Here is a 27,747-nt window from a genome sequence, read left to right on the forward strand (position 1 = left end):
TCTCGAGACACTTTACAGATAGAGTAGGTCTAGACCAAACTCTGTACTTTACGAAGCCCCAACTATTACAGTGGTTGCCTCAAGAGCAAGCATTAGCAGTAGCTATAGCGACAGTGGCAAGGAAAAACTCCCTTTTTTTGTTAGGAAGAAACCTCGGACAGACCCAGACTCTTGGTAGGCGGTGTCTGACGGCACCAGTTGGGGGAGTGGTGAATGGTGGCAATAATAGTCATAATAAAGATAGTGAAGCAGTGATCACAATGGTAGTCATAGTAGTTCATGTCATAGTAGGGCACAGCAGGGCGTTACGGGGTGTAGTGTGGCACAGCAGCCTGGGTGGACGCGGTTGGACGCGGCAGGACGCAGTCGGACACTGCGGGGAAACGCAGAGCGTAGCAGGGTGTAGTAAGTCCATAGCGTCAGCTGCACCCAGGACCCCGGTGTAGGTGCCACCCAATTCCAAGGCGATGTTCTGGGTGAAGAAGAAACAAAGGGACTCCGGGGAGAAAACTCCCCAGAGCTAGGTTAGTAACAGGCATTTCTGGGACTAAGATGCACACAAAAGGAGACAAGTGAAAAGAGAGAAGAGGGAGCGGCTCATTGTGTCCTTGGAAGGAGCTTCCCACAGCAGTCTAGAGTCATAATAGCATAACTAAGAGAGGCAGGCTAAAGAGAGGGGCCCTGGACCGGGCTCGTACTCTCCCCTGCCGGAACGGGCTTGTACTTCCTGCCTCCCTCTACTCTACTCTACTATGCTGCAACTCCTCACTCCCTAACTATAAGCTTTATCAAAGATGATGGTTTTCAGTTTATTCTTAAATGTGGCGACGGTGTATATTCATTGTTATCCAGTGAAATTACTTATTTAACACTTTTGCAAGGCACTGTATCTGTGTCACAGTCTCATTAGGGGCTGAGCCCCCCTAAAGGTCTGATCCTAGAACCGCCCCTGGCAGATGCTATGCTGGCATACAGTAAAAATAAATAAATGAAAAAGCAGTTTCAGTACCAGACTCCCTAGCATTACGCATCCTTGCGGTCTCACTTATCTCGACTTAAACCAAATTATTTTTTAACTGTGTTTTCACAAGAGGAAGGTAACTACATTTAACCTGGTTTACAGTCCTAAAATATGGCACATGGGTGCCTGCCTGGTATTTATAGGTGGTTCTGTAGAGACTATCTGACCTACTTGTTCTAAATGGACCCTGACGGTGGCAACTTTTATTTGATGCCTTCCATCAGTCCCTGAATTGCAGTGCTGAGCTACAGATACTTTAAATTGAGTTACGATGTTTGTCTGTCAGGTGGGACTTATGATAATGTGTTGATGTTAAACTTCGAGAGCATTTTAAATCAGTGAATTCACTTTGGCTTGGCCTGGAGGCAGAGCTGCAGTTTCATGTCTGGGATCAAAGGAGCAAAATTCTCACCTTGCCGTGCTGCTGCGCTATATTTACTGTCACTCACTTCTATCTGACATGAATCAGGGTTGCTCTCACACAGCAACTGTAAATCATAATTTACAAAACTGCCGCATAGCCTATTTGTATCTGTATGCATATTTTAGTTTTTCCTGATTCACACTCTGGATACTGTAGTGACCATAATTGTCACTGATAAGTTTACAAAGTAAACAAAGTTTATCCCATACTTTATCCCATCAGTCTTCAACTGTGGTACTCGGCAGTCAATACAGGTGTAGGAGCCATAGGGTATTGTTGCTTACGTACAAAATTATTGTAATATAGGCCTATAATAGGATAGGCCTATATATTTAAAATTAATGTAGCCACTTCATATGCTTAAATGTAATCAATTTAATATAATGTTAATGAAATGTTAAGTGCAAGAGAGTCGTGCCAGAATGGAACTTTATTATTTTGTCCACTCAGGTTATTAATTTGACAGGAAGTGGGTAGTGTTAGCATACTTTTTTTTTTTTTTTTTTTTACTTTTATTTATTTTTTTAAAGATTATTTTTTGGGCTTTTCCTCCTTTAATTTGACAGGACAGCTAAGTGAGAAAGGGGAGAGAGAAGGGGGAAGACATGCAGGAAATCGTCACAGGTCTAGACCTCTGCGTCGAGGCATAAACCTCTCAGTATATGTGCGCCTGCTCTACCCACTGAACCAAACCAGCCACAGTGTTACCATACTCTGCGCCTAAAACAAGTTAGCATAACGTTACAAACATTGAAACCAAACAACGCACAGTTCTAAGAACTATGCCGAATTATGCCGCAGCAACTGAGAATTTTTTTTCGGGATATCTGGAAGTTAGGAAAATCAGCCAAGTTCAGAGACAGACATCACTCGTGTCCACACCGTCTATGGTCCAGACGTGACGTTAGGCTAACTAACGTCGCGGCTAATGTCGTTTAAATGAAAGGCCTTCACCAGTTCACCTAACGTTACACCGTTTCTTCTGCTGCACTGCTGGGACTGCCTGCCACCACTGCCCGAACTGTTAATACTATAACATCACAGAAGTTAAAACAATATGTGTTAGTGCTTAGCACAGTAACTGGTGGCAATTGCAGCATGAAGGCATACGCTGCCCCCCCCCCCCCCCCCCCTGCAAGTAAAAGTAAGGGTCAATTAAGTGGACTCAGCCTTCACTGAGTCCATACACCCCCTGGCTTTCGTTTTCCTCATTTCAAAACATTTTAACGGAACATCTATGCTTAACACACCCAGGCCATGGTAGCCTAGCTGTCCTTCGCTAGAGACTAGAAGGATATTATCCCGAGACCGCCAACTTCGGTTATTTAAATGGTGAGTAACACTTACAGCTATTTCTTGTTGCAATATTGTGTTTTTGTTGTGCCATAACATCTGCGTCTGTCAATGTATGTGATGCCATGGGGAAACCTGAGGCCCGATTGTCAGCTTTGTTGTGGCGCAGTCTTGTTTGAGACATTGAAAGCGCATGACCACCTTTCAGCTTCTTAATGCCGGTCTCCTTGTTGACCCTTAAAATGGCTAATGTGTAAAAAGGCAAAGAGTGTAGCAGAGATATTTTTGTTGTTGTTATTTTGGTCTGTAAAGCTCTTTGTAAAAGTCAGTCTTAGTTATTCAGTGTTGTATCTCTTTTGCACTCTTTAATCCAATAGTTGTGAAACAGAGTAGAGTAGAATGACTCATATGTGGACCGAATAAAAATTAGTAGTAGGCTATGATGATACAATACACAGTTCCCATATTATACATTTATAGGGTGACAGGCTCTGATTATTGCAAAAATCAATATTGTGCCAACATCATATAATTGATAAAGAAATGATTGTTTAAAGCCTATGATGAAAGTAGGCTATAGCCTACTAACGTTAAATAAAGAAATACAGGTGCTATCATTAGTAGTAAGTGATTTGAGGGGCATTGTACATTTAATACAACAGTTAATGACAAAGAAGGCTTATTGATCATATGGTATGTTTAATGGAGTGTGAAGCTCATCATGTAATTCTGGAGATTAATTTGTAGAGATGTGTATGATAATAAAATGAATAGTATTAGCATTCTTATGGTTATTTAAGTTAAACCCCGCCTTTACTAGAGATGATAATCTATATAATTGTTGTATAATCTTTCTCTTTTTGCAATTTGGTTTTTATTTTTCTGCGATGGGTTTGAATCTGACACTTGGCCGTTTGCTGTGTGTCTTCCCATCTATCTCCCCCCTTTTCCTGTCTAACTCTGGTATCTAACAAAAATACACAAAAAAGGCCAACAAATACTGTCAATAATAATAATACTGACTAGGAAAACTACAAGTACATGAAGTATTGAAGTCAGTGTATAAATTGTGATGGATGTTCACAACAGACAGGGTAATAATTGTTCACCTTCTGTTCCTAGGTAACCTTTAGGTTTGTTTAAAACCAGTTTAATTATCAGACTGCTCATGTGTCTTGCCCAATTTGACTTATTTTGAATTATGTTGCCGCATTCTTAGATCTCAGCTTTGTAAGATATATTATTACCGGTATTACCCATAGGAATGATGGGAAACTACAAAAATAAGACTATTTCCCTTCTTAAATGTGCCTGAAGACAAACCAGGTAGTGTAGTGGTAAAAAAAAGAGGTTACAGGGGCTATGTGCAGCTCACATAGCCAGTTCAGATTAAACCACTGAGTCAAATAGCTTTGTATGGGTTCTGGCACATGCACGCCTCAGGCCTGGATGTGTCGACATTAAGGAAGTGCTGTGTTAAACTTGTGTTGCAATTGGAGCTTGTAATCACAGAAAAGAATGCCCTCTTGGGTATTATTGTGATAATAAATGACTTTCTGTAGCCATTCATTTCAGTTCACGGTTCTCAAGAGTGGCAATATGGCGTTGACATTCCTGGACATTAAAAGACAAATGTGTCAGGAGCTGATGAACTATCCATTGCACCTGCAGTCTGAATGGTGTACTGACTCCATTTGTTAGAAAGAATAATGATGCATCTGTGGTGTTTTGTAGCCTTGGCAAGCTGTGTCTCCCAAGAATATACTCTCTAGAGACAATCCATCATCTTCTCAATTCACACTCACCTGTTGTGCATTCACTTTCAATATTTGAGCGTCGCATGGCTTTTTGAAAATGAATTTTGTTGTAGCTGCCAATTATATTTCACTTCAAACACTTCATGTGTGGCGTTTTCCCACTGTTGTCCCTTTTGGTGTAATACTGTAGCTGTAATGCAATTGTATCAGCCTTGCAGCAGAAGGTCAACTTTAAAAGGTTTTCATTCCTGAAAAGGTCAGTGCTTCCAGGTGTGAAGCATCGCCACAGCAGAGATTGAAAAAAAAGTACGAACATTGAAAAAACATTTAATTGGATGAATTGTCTTATTATTATACATTGACTTATTTCTTTATTTGTTGTCGTGTTCAGTGCTCTTTAATGTTGGCAAAACACTGTGGCGGAACACGGTGTTTGTTTGTGTGCATACCTTGAATAGTGTGAACTCCAATGGCTGCTATATTTTGTCAATGTGTATTTCTGTGTGTGTGTGTGTGTGTGGGTGAACATATTACGTGTGTGGGCTGTTCCCTCCACTACCCTGAGCGGTGGCTAGGGGGTGCACTGTGGACATGGTGTGTGTGTATGGGCAAGAGAGAGAGAGAAGGGGAGAGAGAGAGAGAGTGTGTGTGTGTGTGTGTGTGTGTGTGCGTGTGTGTGTGTCTCAGTAATGTATTCCTGCCTGTGGCTGGGCTGGTCACATGGGGAGAGCAGCCTGTTTAAAACAGCCTCAGCTCGCTCACTCAGAGCAGTGCGAGACACAGAGACAGACGCACACGTTCTCTCTCTCTCTCTCTCTGCCCTTCTCTCTCTCTTTCACGCACACACGCATGCACACACACATGCGTGCAGACGGCAACTTTCCTCTATCGGACTGACACAACACACACGCCGGGATAAGACACACTCCCCTTGCGACAGTGGAGAAGAGGATAAGGAGTGACAGATCAGGAAAAAAAAAAAAGAAATACAGAAAAAAAGAAGAGGTTCCCAGTGAGTAGCCAATTGATTTTTTTAAAAATAATATTTTTCTTATTTCGATTTTTGGACTTTGCTCTTCTTCAGCGCTGTCTGACCGGGACCTGACAGGCACTGAGAGAGGGAGCGAGAGTTGGATGGAAGGGACTGTGAGAGAGGGGGGAGGAAAGGTGACAGAAGAGAGCGGAGATGTGGTGCTAGTGCAACATCGGGATACCTCTCCATCAATCTGTCTGTGAGATCTAATGCTGTTAATTAGCAGCGTGCGCTTGGAATGAGAGGAATGCCATTGCGCAGAGCTAGTGGGGTTTGCTTCGGACTTGTGCTTTCCTGGTTATGTGTGTGTGTGTGTGTGTGTGTGTGTGTGTGTGTCCTCTCTGTCTTTTTGTGTTTTGTATGCCGGTTGCATTGTGGTGGTCAGCTGTACTGATGTTGAGCAGATTCCCTTTTGAGGCGCACGCTGCTCTGGCTGTGATTAATAGAAACTCATTGATATGCAGATAGAAGGGGATTGAACACAGCACTCTGTTCCAGTGATATGAGTGATGTGTAAACGGACAGTCAGGTTGCCTCTTCTCCTCCTCCTCCTCCTCCTCCTCCTCCTCGTCCTCCTCATCTCTTCTGTCCAACTGTCTCTGTATCTCTGTCCCAGTGTGTCCTATACCGAATCACTGTCTCTGACTCTTTCATCCTCCCTTCTCACTTCCCTCGCCGCTCCTTCTTGTTGCCGCCACTGATCGCATGCTCTCCCACTTCTCGCTGTCCTTTCCTGTTCTCCTGTCTTTTCATGAACTTTTCTCTGTGTCCCCCTCCATTTCTCTTAATGTCTCCCCCTCTATTTCTCTACGTCCCCTGTGCTCCAAATGCTCTCTCTCTCTCTCGCTCTCTCTCTCTCTCTCCCCCCCCCCCCACGCTGGTACGTGCTGGTATCCATAGTAGATTCCTCAGTTGCATAGAAAGAGAGAGAGAGGATCGCAGAGTTGTGAGGAGGGAAGGAGGGGAGGGAGACGGAGAAGAAAGAGAGAGGAATGAAGGAGAAAGTGGAAGGAGGGGAGGGTAAGGAGGGTGGGGGGCTATTGAAAAGGCTGACACTGGCTTGGACAATTAGCCCGGGGAGTCCGTCCTGGGGTGCTATTCTGAGAGGGGCTTTGGCCCCTGGGCCCTGGGCGCTGGGTCACGGGATGCCTTGACCCCTCCAGTCGACAGCTAGGCATGGGAGCCATTATCACGGCCTGATTGATTAGCACTGAGCGGAAATCCCTTTTCTCTTCACTCCTTGGGAGAAAAAGATGGGAGTTTTTTGTCCTTTTGCTGCTGCTGGTTTAGTATCTGCCTGCCTGAATGTAGAAAGATCTGGCTCTTTTTTTTTTTTAATTTTGTTTTTTTACTGTTGTCTGTTATGGAGGTCTGGTCTCTATATATCTTCTCTCTCTTGTCTTGTCCCCTCTCTCATGTTTCTTCTCCTAGACATCGTGTGTGTGTGTGTGTGTTGTAGTTGGTACTATATTTATTGAATCTCAAGACAGCCGAGTTGCTCTCTGAGAAAGATGCTGCAAAGATTTGTTGGGGGGACTTCCCGATATTCCAACGTCTGAGCTGATTATGTTTTTTTTTTTGCATTAGTTCTTTCACTCACATCATTCTCTGAGCTCGTGTGAGTTATGCACCTGCAGCGATTGTTAGTGATGCATTTGAGAGGCTACCTGGAGGTTGTGGAGGGAAAAAAAGGAGTGAAGGCAATGGAGAGAAAACTAGGTGATTTTAAAAAAAAAAAAAGATGTGAAGGAAAATGTGATAAAAAATGAGTGGTGGGGGAACATATACTGTGGGACAGCTTGGGAAATTGAGCTCCTCTCTTCAGTCTGTGTGTTTCCCTTTTTATTTTGTCTCCATCCCATTTCTCTGTTTTGATCTTCCCGGTCCCATCTCTCGCTAACTCTCGTTACTTTTGCTTTCCCTCAACAACCCCACCCTCCTCTCCCCCCACACCTCAGACTGGGAGTTTAGCGGGGTGTTTAGCCCAGCTCTCGGCTGATCAAAGCAGTGTGTGTCAGACTGGGCTTAGCCCAGGCACTCCTAATGGAGCACCGTTTTCATGCCTAGTTGGTGGTGGGGCGGGAGGGAGAGATGGGAGTTTTTTTTTTTGTTGGGGGGGAGGGGGGAGAAGAAGTGAAGGGGGAGGGGGGGTGCAAATAGAAAGACTTATAGAAAGAGTTCAAGCGAGGGAAAGACAGCTAGAAAACGGGGGTACAAATTAGAAGGGACAGGCAAGCAGATTAGGGCAGACAAATAATGAAAAAGAAAGACCAAAAAAAAAAAAAAAAAAAAAAGGACAGACAGACAAGCGGGAGCAAAGACACTTGCTGTCGAAAGCATACAGAGAGGCACCAAGGCCGAGACAGGCATATAGAGAGAGAGGAAGACAGACAGATGCGGGCAGTAAATGTCTTTCCAGTCTTTTCTAGTGGAGAGACCTTTAGGCCAGCACAGGATAGCTCCCACACATGGTTTGGGTTTAGGTTGGAAGCAACACCATACTGGAAGAGGCCTGTGTGTGTGTGTGTGTGTGTGTGTGTGTGATAACGGGGGGGAAAAAAAGAGAGACTCGTGTGACTGTGTGCATGGGAAGCATCTGTGTGCCCGTCTGTGTACTCCTATATGCCAAGCACCAGACAGACATGCATGCTTGTAAACTGTATATTGATTTTTTAACAGACTATAAAAAGCTGTCTAGACTTATTGGGCATAACCCTGAAATTGAGAGTTTTATGTCTTCTTATTTAAACATTTTTTGGAAAAGGAGGGGGAAGTAGGGGAAGTTACTATTACTAGGGGAAGTTACTATTTTTGAGAAAAGTCCCTAAACTGGACACTGGTACTTATGTCATTAAGGGGCCTGTGCGTTGTCTGAGAACAAGATAGTGGTGACAGTGTAAAGTGATTCTCGAGGAACCGAGAGGTGCATATTGATTAAGAAGTGATGTCGGGGTTGATTAACTGTCACTTAAAGACTGCTAGAAAAGTATGCGTGTTTCTGTTTCAACTGTGCTGTAGATAATTCGGAACTTCTCGTCTTCTCTCCCCTGTCATTCTTTTCCTCCTGTTTCTTCCTTTTACCTTTCTTTTCTTTCACACTCTCCATTCCTTTACTGATTTCTCTGTCTCCTCTCATTCTCCCATCACCCTTCCAACTTTTTCCCCCCTGTCAAGTGTCCCTCTTTATCCCCCATTATATCTTCTCCAATCCATTTACTTCTCCTTTTCTATCCCTCGCTCCTTCACCCTCCTCCTCTTTCGCTAACCCTTCTCTTTTACTCTCTCAGGTCCACTCTGTCTTACCTTCTCTTCTTACCTCTACGCTCCCTTTTTTCTCTCTCCTTGCCTCTCCTCTCCCATCCCCACCTCGCAATGCCGGTGTTTATGCTTCAGACAGAAGAAAGATAAGATAAAACTAGGATAATATTTCCCCTAACATACTTACTGCCTGGGTAAACATCCTCGGACAGATGTCCGAACGTGGGCCTGATCAGAGGATGGCAGGGGGGCGCGAATCTCCCTGCTGTAACGTACACAAAGGCTACAAATTGGAAGCCGGTGTGGTGGGGGGGGGGGTCGTGGGAGGTAGGGAGGTACGGAGGTAGAGAGTCAAAGACTTTTTTGCCATGAAAATTAAACAGGGAGAATTGGGTTCTGAAGCTTCTTTATTTTTTAAACCTACATTGTGTAATGTTTTGAGTTGATTCTCAGCAAAAAGCCCTTTGTTCTTTCACAAATATGTACTCATTCATGTGTAATTACTTCCAACTAATCAAAGTATTCTCGTAAGCGCAGAATCTGCCGTTTAGAATAATTCAGAATACATACGAGCGAGTTGCTCAATTGACGGCCGCCATGTTGCACCTCCATCTTTGAAGTACATTAGCCAAAGAGGGACATACCTCTGCATTTCGCCCTCCTACACCTATTGGCACCGTGACGAATGCCAGGGGGAGATTACTCGCCAGGGAAGCGAAAATGAGAATTAAAACGACAACACGACAGGCAAAGCAACAAGAACAAAGTTAATATTGGAGTGGCTAGAACAGCTGCGTGTAAACGATGGAGAGAGCTAATTTCAGGTTCGGGCACCGTAGGAGGAAGGGCTAGAAAGTCATATTCACTTGGTTGTCATTATACAATTCCACCGCTAGATGGGAGAAATTCTTACACAATTTAGCTTTAAAGTAAAGAGCCATGTAGGAAACCTTCAGCTGAAGTGCTTACTTTGAGCTTGGCACTGACCATCACTATCACTTGTCGGAATGGCAGACATCACTTTATCTAATTAACGATAGAAGATTTTGGCTGTTGTCTCTCTGCAAGCACGTGTGTGTACTTGGATGTTAGTAAAAGAAGCGGCGCTCTGCAATCGCAAGTGGATGGCGTGCTTATTGACCGACACGATTTATGCTTAGCAATTTAATCGCTCTGAATTGGGATCTCCAGCAAGTAGCTCTGTAATGCAAGTTGTCGGCTAAACCTGTTCTCACTGTGTCAGGCGTATTTAATCACACTTGACATCTTATGCTGCTCATCCAATTTCCAGGTTGTAATCAACAGTTTAATTTGGCTGCTGCTAAAAACGGTTATGTCTTTTGACTTGTCAACCAACAAACGTTGTACATCATTATTACTTTTTACATGCTACTTGTAAATGTAAAAGCTGAACCGAGTTAGATTTAAATAAGGATTCAGATTTGATAAGCTGATTCACTGGATTTGGCCAAATGCTTTCGAACTCCAACCCTAGGAGAGGCTGAGAGAGAGAGAGGAGACGTGAGAGGGAGAGAGGAGAGGGGAGTAAGGAAGGGAAGAAGTACATAGGTAATTTTGGTTGAGCGTATTTGTGTGCACATGCACACATCCGAGACATATTACATGCCTCTGTGAAACAAATGCGAGATCGTTGTACGCAAAAAACCTCCAAAAAACAGCTCCCTCGTTTTCTCCATCTACCCTCTCTCTCTCTTGCTAGTTAGATATGCCACTTGCTGTGTGCTTTTATCTGACTGCACCTAAGGGTGCGAGAACATGACAAGATTTTGTTGAGACTCGGCCCCAATTAAGCAGGCTCGCATGCATTTCAGAGATCTGCATTTTACAATGGTTTCCTCTCTGCACCCTGAGCTGGAAGATCTGGCTCCGAGGGGGGACTCGGTGTGTAATTATTTAGCTAATACGAAAGAACTCTTGTGCTTTTCGATATTAAAACACTCTCAAATGCCATAAATCTTCACATAACCCTCTTACTATGCAGCAGGACGTTCAATTATGGAAAGTTGTGAAAGGTTTATGAAAAAGTATTGGCTGTCTGGGGTTGTGAGCTTCTCTGCTTGTGTGTTAGTAGATCTTTTTTTTTTTTAACTTGTATGTTTGTGCTCCTTTTGCTGTCTTTTTGTTCTCTGTTTGCGAGACAGTGTCTGTCAGTCTGTCAACTTATGTGTGTACTAGTGGGTCTGTGTGTGTGTGTGTGTGTATGCGTGTGTCAACGTGGGTGTATATCTGCTTGCCTCTGCTGCATTTTCCTCCTTCGACAGCTCTCCGTTCAGCCCCTGTAGCATTCCTGCAGCCCAGGCAATCGAAGAGTTTGACTCTTTCTGATCAAAGGAAACGAGGGATGAAATGAGGGAAATGGATAGACCCTTTTTATGAATATGCATCACTCACCATCACTCCCCCTGCACTGCAACTAGACCCAACTGCTCTACACATATACAAAAGCTCTACAAAAGCGGCCTCCTCCAGTAGGGGGCGAAATGCCTAAGTATCTTTCTATTGCACTATTGTATCTGTATGCAAGTGTGTTTCCCCCACAGTTATTGACCATCTGAGGGACATTTGCATTTCGCCACCTCACAGCAGTAGCACACTTTACTCTAATTTAATATACGCTAGAAAACTTATTAACTTATTTTTGCATTCTGACACATAAAGTGCTCACATTCAGCATATACAAAATAATTTCCTTCGACACACACACACACACACACACACACACACACACACACACACTTTATGTTTAAGTGCATCTTGAGGATCAGCAGAGCTTAATATGCCTCCAGGCTACAGTGCGGCATAGGACAGTATATATGCAGTACATAATGCATACATAATGTAGATGTGTGTTGTGTAATTCTGTCTAGGCTAGTATGAGTCTGTTTCCTGCTCAGTATTATAGACTAACTTGCTTGCATGTATTTTTTATTAGATGCACGCGAGACTCATTGCTTGCTCAGTACATGTTGAAAACAACGCTTAAAGCAAATTAGCTCTAACAATGTGTAGTCATGCTGCATTCATGCCATAGAAAGTCGAATGAAGGGGGAAAAACCTTCTACTATTTTCGACTGGGAAACATTCACACTTTTCTATGTCACCCACTTGTTGTAGCAATTTGTTGACATTTGATACAAACGGTGTATAGCACCTTTTTCATTGGCTGAGTCAAATGAATCTGTGTTAAAAACGGATCTTATTTTTATGTAACTGCCAGTTGTTTGGTTTTTCACCCATGTTTCCACGCGTTTGTTAGCACTTCTCTAGTCGCCAAGTAGCAGTTATTGTATCGTGGTCAGAAATTGCCAATATCTCAGACTTTTCCCAACTCAGCTGCTCATCTGTATGAAAGGACGTGAATGTGGCATTAGCCTGTACTGAAATCAATTATTCCCGCCAACACCTGCTCCTTTGAAGAAATGCATGGCTGCACAGTATGACTGCCAAGATGAGATATTTATAGTTTGATCTATACATTAATAATTTAATATCAGCGGAGTGATACGCTTTGATCCTTGAGTTGTTTTTTTTTTGTTTTTTTTTAACAATGCACTTTTTAGGTCATTTCTCAATCAATCTGTGTTTTTCTTGTATTTTCTGTTAATGAAGTTATGTCGGTGGCAATCTTTGTCTGTTCATCCATGGCATCTACTGCTGGCCATGCTGCAGTTCTTCTATTTTTCTTTTTCAAAGTAGAAAAGCATTATATCACTGCCAGTGTAGAAGAGAATTTATTTTCCATGGGCAACACAAAGTGAAAGGAAAGGGGTGTTACGAAAAGTGACGTCCTCAATGCTAAATTACCCGTTAAAATGTGCATGCTGTGAAACGTTGCCTGTTTTCTGCATCCTAATACCATTGGGTCAAATGAGGCAAGTGAAGAGATGCGTGACTGTCGGGGAGAATTACAGGACAAACTTACAGAGAAAATATGGCAACGTAAGAGGTGAGACAAGAAGAGGTTAGCAGACAAGACTGGTCATTCTTGAGACACAGCGGTCAGGAGAAGTGACAGGAAAAGTTGAGTCTAACAACAGGCAAGAATGCTTTCGCCTGAGGCAGAGTAGACTACAGCAAGCACCGAAGACTTAACTGGACAGAGCAGAGGCTAGGCATGGCTAACAACATATGTGACTTGTTGAGGGGAGGATTAAAAGAGACAGGAGGACTTGAAAGACGACTTGAGAGGTTAGGAGGAGGCTAACAACAAAAGTGATTGTGGTCAGAGAGGAGCAAGGAATGCAGAAGAACGCAGGAGATTCAATTAGGGAGCAGAAGACAGTTTTACTGAAGGATACCATCGGGCATGATTGGGACTAGAAAGAAGGGGGAAGAATAGAGGAGGCAATGAGAGGAGTGGATAGTTGGATGGTCAAATATGGGAGAGGAAGACGAGGACTGATGGGAGGAGGTGAGGGGTGGAAATTAGAGGTTAGGAAAGACTTTCCGCAGACACAACTGTGAGCAGTGTAGAGTACGAGAAGACCCGGAGGAAAGGATAAGAACAGAACATGGTTGCCGAGCACATGGGAGCCTAACGCCCCTGTAGCCACTTGTGTGATTGAGGTCAGCGAAGAAGACGGGGCGCAAAGATTAGAGGAAAATGAAAGGGGACATGTTGGACAGGTTTGGAGTCAAGGCGATGCTTGGAGATGTGACAATGGTCAATGGACAGAATCAGATGGAAGGAGAGGTTGGAAATCAAATAAAGTGAGGAGAGACAAGAATTTAGAAGGACACAAGCATGACCGTTTGAGGTTTACCTGTCCGTGCGGCGCAGCAATAACACCCCAAATTAAATTGGATTTGGCGTTTTCAAATGGTGAAATAGCAGGTTTTCAGCAAGCAATGTTATGGCAACAGATTTGCAAATTACACATCATCTTCTTGGGACACAAGTGTGTGAACGGCAGTTGCTGTTACAATTTGGAACATACTTTTACCAAAATAACCTGAAAACATTAGTAAAGTGGATTTAGTTTTTGCCCTGGCAGCTGCTGTTTTTCAGTTGCTGTAGATGATATTCTGGTCTGCTCTCATAGTACATCAGCAGTGGGATGCTGAAACACAGCCACCCTCATTTATTTTTATGTTTTACTTCTTTTTTTTTTTTTTTTTTTTTTTTTTACTCAAATTGAGACCTGACATCCGCACCCCTGTGTGTAGAAAATGTTCTGGGATCGAGCCACGTTATTAATAATGCAATGCGTTAAAAAAATGAATTACTTTTTCATCAGTTGGAAAATCATAGTTAGGGCTCCACCATGAATGACATGCAGATATCTCTATCCTTTTTTGGGGGGGATGATTTCAGATCTATTTATTTATCTCAGCTATGAAATATATAGATATGCTATGTTATATATATGTTGGCTGTAGGTGTGTGAGTTCCTGTGCATCTTTATGTCCATCCAATGTTTTTGTCTAACAATGTTTTTGTGTGCGAAGCTGCTGTCTGTACATGTGCGTTACTGCTTATATCCATCTCTTTCCATCTCCGTCCATATATTTGCTTTTTGATGTGTATATAAGCTTGCCTTTATGCACAAGCGTGTGTTTGAGAGTGAGTGCCTCTCTCAGAGCCGGGGGCTTTTAATCTATTAAAGCCTGATCCTTAAACACTAATCAATGCACCCTTTTATATTTCCATTACAGTGCAGAGGGAAAGGGATAAATAAAGCATGACAGGGGAGCTCAGTAGTGGCTGCATAACGTTGGAAACTCCCAATGGTTGTTCAAATGCACAGGAAGTGGCTTGACTTACTTGTCTCAAAAAACATGTTGCAGTGCTGTTGTGGTAAAAAAAAAAATCATTCAAATTCATTTGATACTAGATATAAGACAAATTCATTTGAATTACTAGACAGTGGTGTTGTGGTTGGCACTGTCGCCTCACTGCAAGAAGGTTCTGGGTGCTCCGGGTTCGTCCCACAGTCCAAAGACATGCAGGTTAGGTCAGTTGGCAGCTCTGTTGCCCGTAGGTGTAAATTTGTGTGTGTGTGTGTGTGTGTGTGTGTGTGTGTGTGTGTGTGTGTGAATGGTTGTCTGTCAGCCATGTGATTAGTCTCGCATTGCTAGACAATGGAGTATGGTCTGGCTACACAGACTATCTATTCTGGGATAAGGGAAACATCGCTCTGGTCTGTTTGTATTTCTTCAAACCAATCATAACCGTCGTTGGCGCTGAGCCCCAATGCCGGAGATAGCAAGACGGGAGGTACGCGGCAGATGTTGGGCTTCATCCCAGCAATGTACATCTGTTGCGCCAGACTACGCTATGATTGACTGGCAACCCATCTAGTCTAGCCCTTGTCTATATCCACGACCTTCCACTTCTGGGATTGCTCCGTTGCCGATGGAAATTGTACCCGTATGTCCTTCTTTTCGGCCAGATGTCCGTTACCTTTTGCTTTCTTTGTGTTGGAATTTTAAACTCCGGTGGATTTCTGAGGACTATGGTTAACTGCTCCTCAGATCTCTGCAGGGTAAATTGACACAGCTAAATAGACTATCTGTCCAATCTGAGTTTTCTGTTGCAAGACTAAAACAACCTTTAAACGTACACGTTCCACCAAAATAAAGTTCTTCCTAAGGCTATTTTGCAGCGGCACGGTGGCTCCGTGCTGCGCTTAGCACCACCCATGATGATTGTGATTGGTTTAAAGATATGACAATAAACCAGAGCACTTTGGCTCCCATCCCGGAATGCTGTGTGGACTAGCCAGACCCTCCTGGCAAAGCGAGACTACCTCACCTCTCGCCTATTGTCATCTGGGATCAGCTCCAGCCCTCCCTCTAAAAGAATAAGCAGGAATAGCTGGTGGATGGATGTTATGGTTGTTTTGACTCATCATTCTATCATATTTAGTATTTCCATAAATGCATATCCCTTGCACCAAAGTACTGAGATAGAGAAACATGGTGACAGCACTACAACAAAGTCGGGAGGGGCAAGAAACGAGCAATCAGATGATGAGACAGGTTTTTAACAAGCCAACAGTTTAGCAAGATTATTTAAAACACTTTGTTTGAAATGTCAATAAAAATCCGTTATTGGACAGGAAAAGAAAGTTTTACATGCAGGTTTTTTTTAGCAATGTCACTGCTCTGAATTTAAAGATGCTCTTTGTGTTTTTTATCAGAAAGCTCAAAGAATGCAGCCAAAGTGCTGTATAAAATGTGGCCTCAACAACTGGGACCATCTCATCTGTGTCTCTGCAATCAAAGGATGATGAATGCGTATACTTGACACCTCCTCTTTTCATTTAGACAGATAATTGCCTATGATTGCACGAGAAGCTGTGCGTTTTGTGCAGCATGCTCTATTAGCAGCCCCGTGTCATTGTCCTCCCACCCCTCTTTCTTCTTTAAATGTAGTGCTCCTTGCTCACAGCATTGCATCACGTATTCCCTTTAGACCGTGTTTAACTGGTGATCTATGCACTGTAGCATTCAAGTGTCAGGAGAGAACACTTTCAAGCTATGCAGCCTACAATATGCGCTCCTGTTTTAGGGATGATTTACAGCAAGTGACTGCAGTGCAACAGGAAGCCACAGTTGCCCACCACCCCCGCCCACCCCTCACCCATTTAAACCCACTAAACTGACAGTATTTGCCTCTTCTCAGAGCACACTTTATTAGCTATGTCTGCTTGTGTACATGTCCCTCAACCCCAATTAATTTAGTGTACTTAAGTGGCAGATTTGCATTAGACTGTGCTAGCCTTTGGAGTATACTTTATTTAGTGTTGTCTGGGTAACTGGCACCAACCCTCCCCCCACCCCCCCTGCTACCCCACCCATCTCCTCAGTTCCAACATGCACACGCACCCATTTACTTCAACACAGTTTCTTCGCTGGAGTGTTCGTGTGTGTTTTTCCGCTCCGCTGTGGTAGTTTATTAGCGATGTCTCCTTTGATAGTTAGTGTGCACGCTTGATTATGGCTGAAAGGGAGTGGGCCGGGCTCTGGGCTGGAGGAAGTCTGCCTAATGATATTAACAACATCCTTTATTGGGTATCTACTGCAGGGAGAGGGAGAGGGATAGAAGGAAAGAGAAGGGAGGGGGAAATAGAGTAAAAGAGTAGGGAGTTAGAACAAAAAAGGGAAATGGGGGAGAGGAAATTTTGGGTAAATCAAAGAGACAGTGTGTGGAAAGCAGGGGGAGGTGGGGGGTGGGGTTTAACTTGTCAGGGGATTTAGAAAAATAAGGAAAAAGGTCGATAGACAGGGGGCCGAGAGAAAAAAACTAACAGAATTATGGAGGGAGGGATAATCTCTACACAAGTGTTCCTGACCCAATACTATGATGGTAGATATTCTCTCCCCATTTTTGTATATTTTACAGAAGTGTTAGTCCCTGTGTGCCCTTCTAATAGAAACTTTGCAGTGGTATCACAAATCGCCTAGCAACCCTGTCTGGCTCCATCATAGAGGTCCACTGGGGGATTAGCTGTGTGTGAATAATGGCATGTGTGTCTAACAGCTGGCCAGGACAAACAGAGATACCTGGGAAAAGGATTGGTGTGGTGCTGATTTGAGTCAAGTTTAGTCATGTTTTTTTTTTTAAGTAGCATGTCATTGTCTGGAGAGGAAGACATTATTTCTGTGACTAACAAGTTCTGCAACAAGTCGATCAGAGAAAATTTAGATTTTATGTGTGTATATCAATGAAACGTGTGTATTTTGTTTTTAAAGTAGCTTTGAAATCGTATTTAATATCATTTGTATTGTCTTAGAATTATTTGCAGACATCACTTCTGTCAGTTTATTTTTTTGTTCTTGTTCCCATATCTGTGTATTTGCTCACAAACACATGCACACATACGCACATTATTCTTTTACTCCAAATGTAATCAACTTCATACAAAAAGGAGTCAAGCTGAAAGAAGAGGCATCATCTACTCCGGGTCTGTGGTGTTACTTCCCAACACACATTCACACATGTACACACTAGATCCACCGCCAAAGCACAAAAGACGGGGAGTGAATGGAGGGGGATTATTTACATAACCGGTTTATGTCCCTTTGTGTTGTTGAAAGACATCAACAGACACAAAATAAGATAGAGGAATCTTCTATAAACTGCCGTTGTATGGTAGAGAGCATGGAAAACATGCACACCCACACACACATACACACACACACACACACACACACACACACACACACACACACACACACACACACACACACACACACACCGATGTATACAGAAATATGCTTGTTACTGTACGGAAGTTCATTAAAGACAAAACTCTGAACGAGCACAAAACAGAATTGAGCTATGATTATTCTGCAAATCAAGATGTGAGAGTGAGCAGGAATAAATTCACAAGAGTAACATTTTCTCCACATTCGGAGCACTTGAGATTGTTGGATAACATGCCTCAAATATATACACATGGTTACATTTGAGAGGTAACATGAGCCTCAGAGAACAAAACATTACTTTAAGGTCAAATGAAATGGATTTTACTCTGCTGTCACTTTCAGTTTAGACACAAAATCTGCAACAAAGAGTTTACTAGCTTTGAAGATAGTGGGCAAAAGAAGCCTTACTGCTCTCAAATTTAGAGACATTTGTTTTGCATCTTCAACACATCAATTATATTCACAATTATGTCCTTGCTCAATCTTGGAGGCTTATTTTGCTTTTACAAATCTGTTTTTTGAACAGTCTCAAATCTTGATTTACAGACTCTTTTTAAAAAAATATATTTTCAGGGCTCAACGCTAACTTTTCAAAGTCGAATCAGCTTTTGATTGCCGAAATTGACGATACAGTTGCCATGTTTTAAACTGCCTATATTTGGAGCAATTCATTTTGTATGTAGCTATACCACACCTTTTAATAATGAAACAATGAGAGAATGGTTTGCAATATAATTTCCCATCTCTCTCAAATAGGGGTGCAACGGATCACAAAACTCATGATTCGGATCACGGTTTTGAGTCACGGATCAGTACAAAAAAGGGGGGAATTTAAATGATTATTAAAAATGTAATAACTTTTAACAATAATTACTTCTTTCACCAGTAAGGTGCTGTTAAACGACAAAAACAGATGAGAAAAGGGTATTTTACAATAACTTTGAATGCACCACAAGGTTTACCAGTTTACCAGTAAACGCAACCATTATTCACATCTGTGTTGTTTTTCCGACAGCAGCAGTGACCAGTGCTAGTTTGTGTCTTTTAGCTCATAGCTTTAGCGGCAGACGGTTGTACGTCCCGCTGTTGGAATCCTCTACAGTGAAATACAGTCACACTACACTGTTTACCTGTCAGCATTTTAACCGTGTTTAATCCAGTTACTACTGTAGCTAACAGTAGGCTAACGTTGCCTGCTGCCAAGTGTAACGTGTTATTAGTGTTTACTAGCGTGAACACTAGCATGTTTCTGTTGCCATAATGAGGCACCGAAATCCGCGTTGCTATTCAGTCCGGTAGATACCGGGCACCGGTGCCATATTAGCACCGGGTTTTAACATGCGGCATTAACGTGAACCGAATTGCGTTGCCTGTATAATTTCACGTCTAACGCGCGTATGTGGAAATCGGTCACACAACAGCTGAAATGTTGGGTTGCGCATGAACGTAGCTAATGTTTAAACTTTACGGAGACAACCAAATAAAATATTATATATAAATATATATAATATATTTAAAAAAAACCACACACACACAAATATTGAGCAGGTCATGAAACGGTTGCCAATTGACTCAATCTGGTTGCCAACCGTTACTGTCAAGCCTTGATTTTTTAACTCGTTTAAGAAATCCTCTATGAAACAAAAAGACACTTAAACTAAACCAGCATGGATGGAAGAACAATTTGTGTCTTTGTCTTCTGTGTTCCACTGTAGTCACTTTTAGAAAGAAATGGCAATGAAGCAGTTCAGGTCTGTTTAGGAGAAAACCATGCATGAAACAGCATAAGTTAACAGATGCAATCAAAAGACAATGTTCTACCCTGTCTAGCACAACCACCAACACTCACATAAACACATACCATACAGAGCTGTCACACATGCACATTCCACCTCACGCACAAACACTCGCACACAGACGGCAAATGACATGTGTGTCATGAATGTGTGTTGATTGGTAAGCAGCACAATCCTCCTCTCCCACTAACACCCAGTGAATGCTGTCACCTTGAGAAGCCTAGCTCCACACAAAAAAATGTCAGGGCTGGCAATTTCCTCTGTTTACCTTGGCGAGGTGCCTAAGGTCCCATACCCCTCCCAGATGTGTGTGTGTGTGTGTGTGTGTGTGTGTGTGTGTGTGTGTGTGTGTGTCAGAGAGAACTAGACAAAGACGGATAAATAAACCTGTTCTCTTGCACTGTGTCTCTCTGTAAGCAGTGTAAGCATCTCTCTGCACCTGTGGCTAAGGACCCATATCACACACACACACACACACACACACACACACACACACAGTCACACTAGAGACACACTCTATCACACAGCACACAAGCAAACAGAAATGCATGCACAGGCGTGAACTAAATGCAGCGACAACATTTTAAAAATCCACACATCCTCAGTTTGCAATAATCAGTGTAAGCACATACACTTTGTCACATATGGTTGACGTCGACAAGTGCATACACACATACATACACACACACTGTATACACAAGAGTGTCACAGTGACGACAGGCCGACACGCATGCACACATTGTGCAGACAACCACTAGTCTGTCAGAGTTAAGGCATCATTTGTCTTTTCCCACAATCTTCCCCCAGGTAGAACGTGAATGCCCTCCATTTCTACGCGTGTGTGTGTGTGTGTGTGTGTGTGTGTGTGTGTGTGTGTGTGTGTGTGTGATAACAAACCTATAATTGACTTGGAGGCAGAGTTCAAAATAGTCCCTTATCGGGAAGGATTAAATAGAAGAATACCCTCAACACACTTTAAATGACTTCAGCTGTGTGTGTGTGTGTGTGTGTGTGTGTGTGTGTGTGTGTGTGTGTGTGTGTGTGTGTGTGTGTGCGCACGCGCATGTCTCTATCTTTTTCTTTAATTGTATCGACCATATGTTTGGTATTACTGTGCATTTGTGTGCTGCCACTTGTACAGTATGCATGTGTGTCTGTTCAATATGAAAGTCTATATGTTGTGTTCTGTGTAAGTCTTTTAACCTGATTCGTACACGTGTGATAGTAGCCTTTTATTTACCCTTTTTGTTTATTCTTAAATCAAATAACTGCTTCAACATTAGAACCTTGGAATGCTTTTACATTCATAGCGTCCAAATAAAGTCACCTTAAAGGTCATCTTGGAGGAGCAGGTTCCCTCACATCGATGTCCTCCAGCAAACCAACATTGTCAATATGGAAACAACCCTGGCAAAACCAAAACTGGACAGAGCATGTAAACTGGCTGCCTGAAGCGCCACAGTTCTTCGGCCAACAAATTGATGCCTGGTGGATAAAAACCCTGGACCAAACAGCAGCTGAACACACCATCTGTTTCTCTGCGATCCCACTCATAAGGGAAGCGTATTTTAATTTATTTTTATTCCTCTTGTCATTTCATGGCCAATGCTATCATCCTACTATTTTCTGCCATCTTTCTGCCAACATTCCCGTTGTCGTTTCATTTCTGTTACTGGGTGCAGTTTTATCGGAGCTTAACATCTTGATGTTGCTGTTTATTTTGAGGCGAGACTTTTTTTTTAATAAAACCCCTCGTGCTTTTTTCTTGCTCCGTCACAGATTATTCATTGCATCTCCTCTGCTTTTTTCAGCTTTTTATCCTTTTTTTTTAAGTCAGTCAAATCAGCCTTTACTGTATTGATATTTAACCTTATGGGGAAAATGCAACACAAAGTGCATGTCAAACAGTTCCCTTAATTGTAACCATATTTTCATAAACTTCACGTCATAAACAAATGCTGCCAAACAATGCCAAATCATGTCCAACAACCTCCAGATGATTTTTGCCACTGCTGCAGTCATTATGTTTTTCTGGAGAAGCCACAGTGGAAAACCATTGGACCCATCAGCTAAGTGCCCAGAGGCGGCAGTCGTGCAAGCCTTCTGCCATCTCTCCCTCCAGATGCAACCTTTACATGCTCCATCTGTGGCTCTGGTCTATGATCGCTCCCAACAGCCACCTGCAGCGGGGCCATCGCTGCCAGCCACAACCACAATTAGTCTCATCCACCCCGATTTAAGTAACATAATAGTTGTCTGTTAACAACACGCCCCTGTGTGTGTGTGTGTGTGTGTGTATGTGAAAGAGTTCAGCATGCTTTGTTTTTTAGCTGCAACTAGGTCTGCACAATATATTGTTTTGTATATCGTAAAAAAAAATATTTTTTATTGTCATTTCAGTATCAACTTGCGCAACATAAACATCGCAACAGGTTGCAACATATCGTGATAGACACTGAGATTTCTTCTTTTTTTTTTTTTAGATTATGTTTTTGGGCATTTTCAGCCTTTACTTGGATAGGACAGCAGAAGACATGAAAGAGGAGAGAGAGGAGGGGAATGACATGCAGCAAAGGGCCGCAGGTTGGAGTCGAATCTGGGCCCGCTGCGTCGAGGAGTAAACCTCTATATATGGGCGCCTGCTCTACCAACTGAGCTATCTGGGCGCCCCACTCTGAGATTTTTTTGTGTTAGTTGAAAGAAAATATCAGTAGAAAACTGCATTTTAAAATGTAACTGCCATTTGTTTTTTTTAGTGGCGCCTTTTATATTCAATTACATGTTCAATTTATAAATAAATAAATATATTAATAAAATAATGTTGGAAATGATTTGCTTTTATTAGTTTTTAAATTCAACAAGCAATTTGTTGAATTTTAGCCGAATACTGTGAAAGCAGCAGAAAGGCAGAACTGAGAACACTTATATCACTTCGTACAGCCCTAGCTGTAACTCCGTTTTTTTCTTCCTGTGATAATTGATTTCTGGCTGCCAGACAATCAACTGACCGAGAGCTGTACAAGACAATTAAACAATTCATAGTAAATCCATCTTGAGGAAGACTAGTGTTGTGTTATGAGAACATGTGGCATCGAGACATTTTATACGTGCGACACTGTCGTGCTTGTGTAAATGTATGAGCGTAGAGTCTGTACGTGTTTTTGAGAAAGAGCATGTGTACGCTTGGATGTGGATGTGTGTGCGCACGTGTGAAAAGTGGATTAGATTTCACTGTGAAGGCATGTTGAACAGTCGGCCAATTTCCTGCTTGCACGTTCAGTTTCCCCTCCCCATGACAAATTCCTCGATTTCCCCACAACACATTCCTGATGCATTATTGGTCATGGATATTATATGGTCCCACATATTCTGTCTCTCTGAGTCTGGGAAGTATTGAATTGCTTGTGCAAAAGCAAGAGCAATTGAAAGACGGAGCAACATGTAAGCCACCAATGTTTTGTCCCCTAGTTGGAGAAGATTTAGTGTCATGTTAATGGAGTTTTCAAGGAAGTCATAATTCTGGCTTGCTTTATTTGAATTTTGTGGCTTTCTAATTCTCTGTATTTAGAGCTGGAACCAATTTGTGATGAGAAACCATGCTACAGGACCTCAATTTAGACTCTCTTCTTTTAAGTTTATAAGACCTACTTTGCATAGTTTGGTTTTTGTATTAAGCAGAGTCAGGTTTCCCATGCTACTACTGTTAAAAGAAGATAAGGAAAATGTTCCTCCAAACAAAAGATCAGTTGACACTTTCAGTCCATCCTTGCAAGATTGTGGGTCTTAAGGCAGCTTATAAAAACACGCCATGTCATATCCTGCCTCGATCCATTAAAGCAGATACACGATGCCACATGATGACATTACAATTTTCTTCAGACCTTCCTCCATAAACAATGTGCCAAAATGAGCTTTTACTGTAAACCTGAGGGATGTTGTCTGTGAAGAATAAGTGGATGTTTGTAGTGGCAGTGGGGGAACTGACATGGCTTGAGGCGTCCATATTGTTGAGGAAAGTTAAGGAGGTTTAGCTCAAGTGTGAAATCCATATTGAAGCCCTTCGGTTATGCTCGACTTGACGGGTTGCGTGTGTGGGTGTGTTTTCACATCTGTCTCTGTGTGTGTGTGTGTGTGTGTGTGTGTGTGCGTGTGTGTATGTGCTTTATGTGTGTGAATATATGTGCATTGGGGTGAGTGTATCCCACTGGTATTTCCATTTAAGTGTGTGTGTGTGTTGTATAATTCATGACCCTCCACTACTTAAATGTATTGACTGGTAGCTTAAAAAGACCTAAATGTAGAAAAAAAGTCCATATGGTACTTATCATAAGCGGCCATATTTCTCCATTACTAGAAGCAATTTGTTTTAATTGCCTACTTAGAAGTAATATTGCCTCAAACTAGCATATTTTATTTTCATAAGAACCTAAATGAAATATGAGAATGCCTATTAACTGCCACGATTATGTTATAATAATCAGAAAATTGAGTTGTCAAGACTGGAAAGCCTCTTTAAGATGGTAGTTGCACAGCATGCTGTGTGTGTGTGTGTGTGTGTGTGTGTGTGTGTGTGTGTGTGGGGGGGGGGCTGATGAGCTATGGTTACATGGAGGATTTTTGTATCAGTATCCCACTTAAACTTTTAGATATAGAGGATGAAGACCGAACTGTCTACTGTTAGAGATGCTCATTCTCTAATTAATGGCTCCGCTTTTAACTTGATGGTTTACACAGAAAGCTACTTATACATTTTAGAGAAAAAAAAGATCATCAAATCCAGATATGCTTTGATGATGCAGATTGGCACATGACTGCACCTCCTCACGTTACAACCGTATTGGCAGTGAAGTGTATCCTCAGGGATGATTCCTTAATAGCACCATGGCCCCAGTGTGCACTCCATCCTGACTGGCTGGAGGGGTGATAATTAGTTTGAAATCATCCCAAAATCTTCAGTGCTGTAGTTTTAATACCAACGTAAAGTATATCACACGGCGATGTAAGAATTCTGCTGAGTCACAGTTCACAAGTGCCTATTGCGCCTACTTAATGTCGCTGAGAAATGGCTGCGAGGGAAGCTTACAGGGGACAATTTAATTGACTAAGCATGAATTCCAAATTTCCGCATTGGTCACCGTCGTCATCCCTCCTCTGACGGTACTGTCCATCCCCATTGCCAGCAATGTGTTACGAGCTGAACAATATCAACTGATCCAACATCGCTGGTCACAACACATGACTAAATTAGCTTCTCTGTGAGACAAGCCAGTCTTAGATCAGCACGGCTATTTCAAGATAATTTGTGCGACGAGCAATGGCACAAATAATAGAAAGATGAAAAGCTACCCCAGAAGAAATGGGTGAAAATTGCATTAGGAAAGACCATTGAAATCAACAGGGAGATAAAAAAAGAAGTGAAATGTTAAGCACATTCTGCTTTCACTTGGTTGACATTGTTCATATTAAATGGCTAATGCACCCAAGGCTCCAGCTATTTCCTTTTGATGTACAGTACACATTAGCGTTGTTTAATATACACACACACACACACACACACACACACACCAATAACCTCAGTCAAGGAGGATTATTAATAGTATTGGAATAAGAACAGACATTTTTCTCTGACAGTGATTCCCACGTTGTGCTCATGGCTGTGCTTGACTCAGCTCTTCCAATCGTTTTTCATGTGCTTTTAGAAAAGCTTTATGTTCAAAAGACAGGCATAAGGGATTCTCATGGGGCTGTGACACTCCCATTAGCAATACGATTCCTACAATACAGCACACACATTAACTTAGAAACACACACCAGTTCTGTAGTCCCCGCCTGCAGCAGCAGAGACAGATTGTGCTTACATTGTACCCCAACATGTTTTGGAGCTCGTACTCAAAATCGCTCTTGTAGTATGAACTTCTAAACTGGATTTGGCGTCACGGCAACTCGAGGTAGAAAACCCAACTTGAGGTGATTTATTGGTCGAGAAAACAGCTAAAAGTCTTTCTAATTTTAAATGCAAATGCTAGTACTTCAAGCTTGCTTTCTGCTTGCCTAAATTTGCCATGGATTGGGGCAGTTGCTGCAATATGTAAAGTTGGTTTTAAATGGATTTATAATGGAATGGACTGTGATATATTATCATGTTTCTTGACTCATACCTAGCCTCTTAATCTCATTAGACAAAAACAAGACCTACATGTGAGATGTAGGGAACTGTTTTCATTATTTAAGGAGCAGAACACACCTTTCCAGATGTTCCTGCAAACACATCTGGAGTGTGCTTAGGAGGAATACGTTATCAGTGGGTGTGTGAGAGGCTGGCATCAATCATGGCCAATCAAATCAGTTCCTCTAATTGCCTTTAAAAGCAATGCACTCCCTGCCATGAGGCACTGACAGTTTTATTATGAAGAGTACAGACCGTCTTCTTCTAAGAGGAACAGAGGGCGGTCTGGACTGGATAGGCACAAATGTTTAAATACCCTAGATATGAATACATGACACTGTATATACGCCACCAAGGGCAGATTGTGTGTCTTTAAAATTGAAATGACTCTGTAAATATTGAAAATGTTTGAGTCATCATTTCAGTACATACAGCTCTAGTCATTTGAAGCCATTAGAACACCATGTTGACATGTATTATTCATGTATCCACACAAATTGAAGAATTACACCATCCCCTGTTGAGAAAAAAGCCCCTCATGTCCTTATTAAACCCTTTTAAAACACACATTGTAACACATAAAAGATGTCATTAAGCTAAAAACAAGGCTGTTTTACTTTACTTTTTTTCCGTCGATGAAAGGCTGACATTTTGGTGATGCTACTGGTTTAGAATGAAGCCCTTTTCCATTTCTTTTAATTTCCACACGGCATCGCAGAGGAAATATTGAATTGCCCAATAAATTATCTGAATTTGGATAAAGGTAAAACATATTTCTCTTGGCCTTCATTTAGATAGGACATACTTTCTTAGATTCACATACGCTCGCTCTCTTAACACAGAGGTGCCTTTAAGCAAGGCAAGCAAGGCAGTTAGCCCTTATTGGCCTCAGCGGAGTTGTCTTGTGTCAATGCCTTTAAGCCTGTGATAATGTAGAATGCTGCCAACAAGTAGACTTTCCCCTGAATTAAATAAAAAATAAGGTAAAGCGTGTGTTGCATGACTAACCCATTGATGATGATTATTGAGCAGGAAGGGCTTTCATTTCACAGAAGCGGCAGTCTTTGTGACAAAACCCTTTATACTAGAGTCTAAATAGCCTTTTTTGGTTGCTTGACTGTTAAGTCTTGATTGAATGTCCACTGCAATCAAAAAATAAAATGTTGTATATATTATACATTTTGATTGAGACTAGGGATGCACCAATTTCTTTAAGATCAAGTACAAGTACTTACATTTGGGTACTTGCCGATACGAGTACCGATACGAGTACTTAATAATCCCTCTGGGGCTATTAAGTACCCATGTGGATGTACTGATCCAGCGGAGAGGATGCTTCGTTTACGCCAGCAGCTAAGTTCACAAGAATTTGTCCAAATTTGAAGACTTGTGGCAAACTCTAACAGTTAAAACAGTTAGACTACACACAGAGAGCTTTCGTTTCAACCTGTTTGTGAAAAAGAATCGCTATTTACAGAGGAGGGCTGTGGTTGTTAAAACAGCGCTGTGTAGAAACCACATGCAGACAGAGCAGATTGAAATATCGCTTTTTTCATGTTTATGCCCATTAAGCTGATGAGAGACATTGGGCTAACACCGCTACTCCAAATATCAGTGGTGAGGTTTACGGGCAACAGGCTGCTGATGTGCTTTTTCACCAAGCAGCTTTGGAAACACGGTTTCTGTGATGTGGTGACGGCTGGGAATCTCTCGGCTCCAGTACACTGAGAAGATGTCGAAACCCAGAATTATTAACGACTGACAATGGCTGGTCGTCAAGTGCAATCATGCATTGGGTAAGAGCCTAGTTATTTTTTTAGAGCCA

General features: G+C 42.2%; 1 protein-coding gene and 1 long non-coding RNA gene across 2 annotated transcripts in view; both read left to right on the forward strand.

The window, feature by feature from the left end:
* LOC116045153 overlaps nucleotides 1-27,747 on the forward strand; it is an 810,130-nt gene that overhangs the window by 64,239 nt on the left and 718,144 nt on the right. The window lies entirely within an intron of this gene.
* The window catches only part of cntfr (ciliary neurotrophic factor receptor), a 268,851-nt gene continuing 246,350 nt past the window's right edge, over nucleotides 5,247-27,747 (forward strand). The window contains exon 1 of the mRNA XM_031292668.2: nucleotides 5,247-5,507. The gene's annotated coding sequence lies outside the window, so the exon portion shown is untranslated. The remainder of the gene's footprint in view (nucleotides 5,508-27,747) is intronic.

The sequence above is a fragment of the Sander lucioperca genome, chromosome 14 (assembly GCF_008315115.2).
Source record: "Sander lucioperca isolate FBNREF2018 chromosome 14, SLUC_FBN_1.2, whole genome shotgun sequence".
Lineage (NCBI taxonomy): Eukaryota > Metazoa > Chordata > Actinopteri > Perciformes > Percidae > Sander > Sander lucioperca.